At 41.4% G+C, this 7028-nt stretch overlaps 1 pseudogene; it reads left to right on the forward strand.

Moving 5' to 3' along the window:
- Positions 1–511: 511 nt before the first annotated feature.
- Positions 512–1448, forward strand: LOC114688560 (annotated as a pseudogene).
- Positions 1449–7028: the final 5580 nt, after the last annotated feature.

Below are 7028 nucleotides of genomic sequence, written 5' to 3' on the forward strand. Positions count from 1 at the left end.
AGGCAGTGGGATCAAGACCTGTCCTTGGGGCCTGGGCTGGCTTTTTGGAGCCTGGGGCCTATGCTGAGACACTTTGTTCAGCCTTGGTTCAGGAAGGAGGGAACTGGACCTGCCTCAATTGAATCTACCAAGCTGGGCTGAATCCCCAGGGGAGACTTTGCCTTGGAGAAGGTGCAATGGGGGGTGGATTGGGAGTGAAAACTGGGGGGTGGAAGGAGGGAGGAGAGAGGAATCCGTGGCTGATATGTAAAATTTAATTATAAAATAAAGATATTTATTATAAAAATACATAGAAATGTCTAGGAATGAATGGGAGATAGAAACCTGTTAGAGAGAAGCTGCAAAAAATCATTAGTGATTGGAATGGTTACAGACATTTGTAATTTGTAGGTATAACTACAATAACTGTCAGATGGATTGGTATAGAATATGTATCCTAGATATATCTTCATTTTTATTTTGAATTTTAAGGGACCCTGATATTTTCTCATTAGGATACTAGAGACGAAAAATGATAATGAGCAACCAAACTGTCATCTCAAGTTCCTCCTCCTGGGCCTACCCATCCCCCCAGAACACCAGCACCTGTTCTATGCCCTGTTCCTGGCCATGTACCTCACCACCGTCCTGGGGAACCTCATCATCATCATCCTCATTCTACTGGACTCCCATCTCCACACACCCATGTATTTTTTTCTCAGCAACTTGTCCTTCTCTGACCTCTGCTTCTCCTCTGTCACAATGCCCAAATTGCTGCAGAACATGCAGAGCCAGGACCCATCCATCCCTTATGCAGGCTGCCTGACACAAATGTACTTTTTCATGATTTTTGGAGCCATGGAGAGCTTCCTTCTTGTGGTTATGGCCTATGACCGCTATGTGGCCATCTGTTTCCCCCTCCATTACACCACCATCATGAGCCCCAAACTCTGTGTGTGTCTGATGGTGCTGTGCTGGGTACTTACTGTGCTGTATTCCACATTGCATACGCTACTCTTAACTAGATTGTCATTCTGTGAGAGCAACGTGATACCTCATTTTTTCTGTGACATATCTGCCCTGCTCAAGTTGGCCTGCTCTGATATTTATATTAATGAATTAATGATATTTATTGTGGAGTGCTTGTTAGTGTCATCCCATTCTTACTCATCATTGTGTCCTATGTACGAATTGTCTGCTCCATCCTAAAAGTTTCTTCTGCTCGGGTTATCCACAAGGTCTTCTCCACCTGTGGCTCTCACCTAACTGTGGTCTCACTGTTCTATGGGACAATTATTGGTCTCTACCTCTCTCCATCAGCTAATAACTCCACTGTGAAGGAGACAGCCATGGCCATGATGTACACAGTAGTGACTCCCATGCTGAATCCCTTCATCTACAGCCTGAGGAACAGAGATATGAAAGAGGCCCTGATAAGAGTCCTTTGCAAGAAGAAAATCTCCTTATAATGGCAATACTGAGATTTTTACTTAAATGTATCTAGTAAATATGTTGATATTAATATTGCAGACTATATCTCTGAAATAAGACAAAAATTCAATAACATACCACATAATATTTGCACTGCAAGCAGGAGTTTTTTCCAAGTAGTTCAGTTATGGAAGTGGACCTCTGTGACTCAGTGATGCCATCCTCTGCCCTGCATGTGTGATTCTAGAAAAGCATTAGGTAAGAGCCACTGTTTATCAGATCTCCATTCCTTACATTCTTGTGATCCCAAGGCTTTGTGATTTTATGCAAATTTCTCTGTTGACTACTTATACTTTTTAAATATGAATAAATGATATATCATGATCCTTTGTTGATGCTCAGTAATCTTTTTCTGTTTATTTATTTTTCTCTCATACAGTACATCCCGACCACAGCTTCCCCTCCCTCCACTCTTCCCAGTCCCTCTCCCATCTCCCCTCTCTCCAAGATCCACTCCCCCTCCATTTCCTTTCAGAAAAGAGCAGGTCAAGTGAGCACAGAATAACAAGGTGCAATAAGACTAGGCACAAATCCTCATACCCAGACTGAATGAGGCAACTCAGTAGGAGGAAAAGGTTCCCAAGGGCAAGCAAAAGAGTCAGACACCAAAACTCCTGTTAGGAGTCTTACAAAACCCCAAGCTAAACAACCACAGCATGTATGCAGAGGTCCTAGCACAGATCCATGCAGGCTCCATGGTTGCCTCTTCAGTCTCTGTGAGCCTCTATGAGCTCTACTTAGTTGATTCTGTGGGCCATGTTCTCCTGATGTCTTCAACCCCCCTCTCTCTTCTCCAAGCTCCACCTAATGTTTGGCTGTGGATCTCTAGATCTGCTCCCATCAGCTGCCAGAGGAAGCTTTTCTGTTGATGACTGAGATAGACACCAGTCTATTAGTATAACAGAGTATCATTAGAAATAATTTCATTACCTTTTTGGTAGGTCATGTTTAGTTCTATCCTAGATCTCTGAGCCATCTAGCTTTCAGTTCCTGGCCATCCAGGCAGGTCATGTGCTCCCTCTCTTGGCTTGGACCTAAAGTTAAAACCAATCATTGGTTGGCCACTCCCATAAGCTCTGAGCCACCATTGCTCCAGCACATCTTACAGTCAGGACTGGCTTGGATCAAAGGTTTTGTGGATGGATTTGTGCCCCAGTTCCACCAAAGGGAGCTTGTCATGGTTAAAGAAGGTGACCAATCCAATAGCTTAGGAATGCTCCATTATGTAAATATACCACATTTTTTTTTACCCATTCTTCATTTGAGAGATATCTAGGTTGTTTCCAGTTTCTGGCTATTGTGAATATAGCCATTATGAACATAGATAAGCAAGTGTCCTTGTGGTAAGATGGAGTGTCTTTTAAGTATACACCCAAGAGTGGTATAGCTAGGTCTTAAGATAGATGGATTCCCAATTTTATGAGGAACTGAAATATTGATGCCCACAGTGGCTGTACAAGTTTACACTCCCTCCATCAATAGAGGAGGGTTCCTCTTGCTCCACATCCTCACCAGCATGAGTTGTCACTTCTGCCATTGATCTTAGTCATTCTGACAGATAATAAGATGGAACCTTAAAGTAGTTTTTATTTGAATTGCCATGATGGCTAAGGATGATGAATATTTCTTTAAGTGTTTCTCAGCCATTTGAGATTCCTCTATTGAGAATTCTCTGTTAAGAGCTGTACTCCACTTTTTAATTGGATTGTTTAATTTGTTGGTGTCTAGATTCTTGCATTATTTATAAATTTTGGATATGCGTCCACTATCAGGTGTGGAGATTGTGAAAAGATATCCCATTCTGTAGGCTGCTGTTTTGTTTAATTGGCAGTGTCCTTTGCCTTACAGAGAAGCTTTTCAGTTTCATGAGGTCCCATTATTAATTGATCTTAGTGTCTGTGCTATTGGTGTTCTATTCAGGAAGTTGTCTCCTGTGCCAATAATTCAAGGCTACCCCCTATTTTCTCTTCTATAAGATGCAGTGTATAGTTTAATGTTGAGGTCTTTGATTAACTTGGTTTTTAATTTTGTACTCAGTGATGTGTGGGAGCCTGTTTTCAGGTTCCTCATGGCTTTACCCAGCAGGTCCGCATAGAGAGGATGATTAGGACCACGGGCTTGAGTGCAGGCATCTGAGATGGTCTGCACTTGGCTGTGCTGGGGGGGGAGGTTTTTTCCTCCTCCCCTTGGTGTCTCTATAAGTATCCTGGGGCAAAGACAGTCGTGGCCCCTTGGAAAATGTTCCAGGTCCTCTCAAGGATATCCTTATTTTCTATCTGTTTATCTCCACAATATTCTCTACAATAAATCCTTTGATCTAATATTTCCTGCTGCTTGCACTCAAAAAAAATCACTGGGGAGCTGTGGGATTGGTGAGTAAATGCCCCACAGTGATGAATATAGATCTAGTTGCTGAAGTGAATTGGGGGAGCAGTGGATCTGTGGTATAGGGGCAACTGAAGGAGAGAAGGGTCCACTTGGGATGTATTACATGAGACAAGAATAAATGAAAGTATTTTTTTAAAAGGACTCTCTGTTCAGATCTAGAGGCCAATTTTTATTGGATTGTTTGTTTCCTAGATGCTCTGCTTCTTAGGTTCTTTGAGTATTTCAGAGGAGAATTTTCTCCCACTCTGTGGCTTTCCCCTTCAAAAATTGATGGTTTCCTTCATGTACAGAAGCTATCTAGTTTCATTAGACCTGAGGGTCAGCTGTTAGCATTAATTCCTGAGAAAATGCAGTCCTATTCAGAAAATCTTTCCTTGGGCTTAGTACCAACAAATGAATTCTGTGTTTTGAGTCGTTGACCAAATGGACTCCCATAGACACACACCCCAAACAGTACAGGCTATTGCCAATGCCGTGTGTCACCCTTCCCAACTTGACATTAAAATCCTATTGTAGAAGACACTACATATTTATATCATTGAACTAGAAAAGTCTAGCGGGTACTCAAATGGAAGGTTCACCACTGCTGTTGAGCATCCAAGTGCTGGAAGATGTGATGCACACTACTAGGTGAGAAAAATAGTCATTAGTGACTATTTTTTATGAATTAGGTGACCTACAATAATTACCTGTCCACAAGAAATGTCCACTGATACAATCATGCTCAATCATGACATGAATATTATGGGAGTATCCAACTACTTTTTATTGGATGTAATACCTGCTCCATGAGATGGAACCCATACTGAACAGTGTGAATTAGACCAAGAAACCAAAACTAGATGCCATAGACCTTAGGGGAAACCCACTACTATTATTTGGCAAACTGAACAGCAATAAAAATGATTCTTAATGATGTATTGCTGTACCCATAGAGCAGTGCATCATTCAAACCTCATCAAGGAAGCTTCTTCTTGCAGTAGAAAAAAATTAACACAAAGACACACAAGTAGACAATGTGAAGAGAATGAGAGGCTTTGAAGTGCTCAGCCCTAAATAGGATGTCTATATCTCTCTCCTCCCCTCCCCTCAAGGTTCAGGAATTGTTCAAAAAAAGCATTTGAGAGCCAAAGGTGGTAGATGACTCCAAGGAATCAGCATTATCCAGACCCAACAGGACAGATGCACATGTGTATTCACCGAAACTGCGAAAGCACACACAAGACCAGCATAGGTCAGGCCAGATTTAGCCAAGAAGCTATTTGTAATTGAAAGTTGTCAGGAGAGGGAAACTCAGTTTGCTTCAGTGGAGTGATACTGGGTAAATCAACTACACTCCAGGGTAGGACCCATGTTTAGGAGTGGTTTGTCAACATGAATCAGACTCTATGTTTTTGTGGAGTTTTCCTTGGTAATTATTTATTTCTTTTTTGTTTTTTGTTTTTAGAAAGAGAAAAAACATGAACTTTGGAGAGCAGAGAGGTAATAAATATTTTTTAAGGAATTGAGGTAAGGGGAAAATAAAATATATTGTATGAAATACATTGTATGTAATAACGATACTGTGTATGGAATTCTCAAAGAATAAATTAAAACAATCTTTAGAAAGTTCAGCATATGACTGTTACCTCCAGAAACAGAAAGTCTGCTCTAGTTGTCTACGTACAATTACTATGATATACAAACAAAGAGTTGAGCATGACCATCTATAGCAATAGTATTTATTAATTTCATAGGGTAGGAAAAAGCTATTAACTGATGAATATGGGAAAATGTTTCAAACAATAAAAGGAAATAATAATCAGTAAAAAAAAAAACAAGTGAAATATTGATGTGTATTCCTATATATATGTACCTTGGGAAACAGAGTAATAAAAGAGGGTGGAGATTGTATGTTATAGGGTTCCACACATATAAAATGTTAATGATAGAAAAATACATAGCCCTGGACTTCCCTTCTGGATAAGAGGTGAGTGTATGGGCTCAGCCTAGATCCCATCCCTGGGCACCAGCCACTCCAGGAAAGACCTGCCCAACTTGGCCCCAGGTTCTGGCCACCGGGTAGATTGCCTTCTAACCCTATTGGGAAGGCTCCCCTTCTCCAAGACCCACCCCCTGCAGACCCTGCAATCTCCATGGCCTGCCCCCACGCCCATCTGGACAAGACCCCAGACACTTCCTGAGACTTAGAGACCGGCCCCCAGCTCCCACCCTGCCCCCAGACTACCCTCCTGGAAAAGAGAGACCCCAGCCACTTCCTGAGACTTAGAGACCGGGCCCCAGCTCCCATCCTGCCCCAGACTTCCTTCCTGGACAAGAGCTCCCATCCTGCCCTGGAATTCCCATTTAGACAGGAGAGCTCCCATCTGGACAAGAGAGAGAGAGAGAGAGAGAGAGAGAGAGAGAGAGAGAGAGAGAGAGAGACTTCCTGAATCTGTCAGCTCTGTCTGAACCAAGTGAGCTGATAAGACCAAGAATGAACCACAAGGAGATGGGCAGACATCAAGGCAGAAGTACATACAACAAAATGAAGAGCAATACAGCATCACCAGAGCCTAGCCCTCCTCCAACATCTAGACCTGAACATCAAAAATTGGAAGAAGCAGAAGAAAACAGCCTTATGGATAACATCATAAAGAAGGTAGAGGCTTATATAGAGGAAAAGACAAAAAATGAGAAGAACGGTTTAAAAAACTACAGGAAAGGACAAATAAAGTAAAAGAAAACTATAAAGTCCTGGAAGAAAACAATAAAGCCCTGAAAGAAAATCATGAAAAAGCAATGAAACAGATGAAGGAATCAATCCAAGACCTGAAAAGGGAAATAGAAAAAATGAAGAAGACACAAACAGAGGGAATGCTGGAAATAGAAAATCTGAGTAAAAGATCGGGAACTTCAGATGCAAGTATAACCAAAAGAATGGAAGAGATGGAAGAGAGGATCTCTGGCGTTGAAGATACAGTAGAAGAATAGGTTCATCAGTCAAAGAAAACACTAAAGCCAACAAAGTCATGAACCAAAATGTCCAAGAAATTTAGGACACCATGAAAAGACCAAACCTATGAATAGTAGGGATAGAAGGACAAGAATACCAACTCAAAGGCACAGAAAATATATTAAACAAAATCATAGAAGAAAACTTTCCAACTTAAAGGAGAAATGCTATGAAG

The sequence above is a fragment of the Peromyscus leucopus genome, chromosome 8b (assembly GCF_004664715.2).
Source record: "Peromyscus leucopus breed LL Stock chromosome 8b, UCI_PerLeu_2.1, whole genome shotgun sequence".
NCBI lineage: Eukaryota > Metazoa > Chordata > Mammalia > Rodentia > Cricetidae > Peromyscus > Peromyscus leucopus.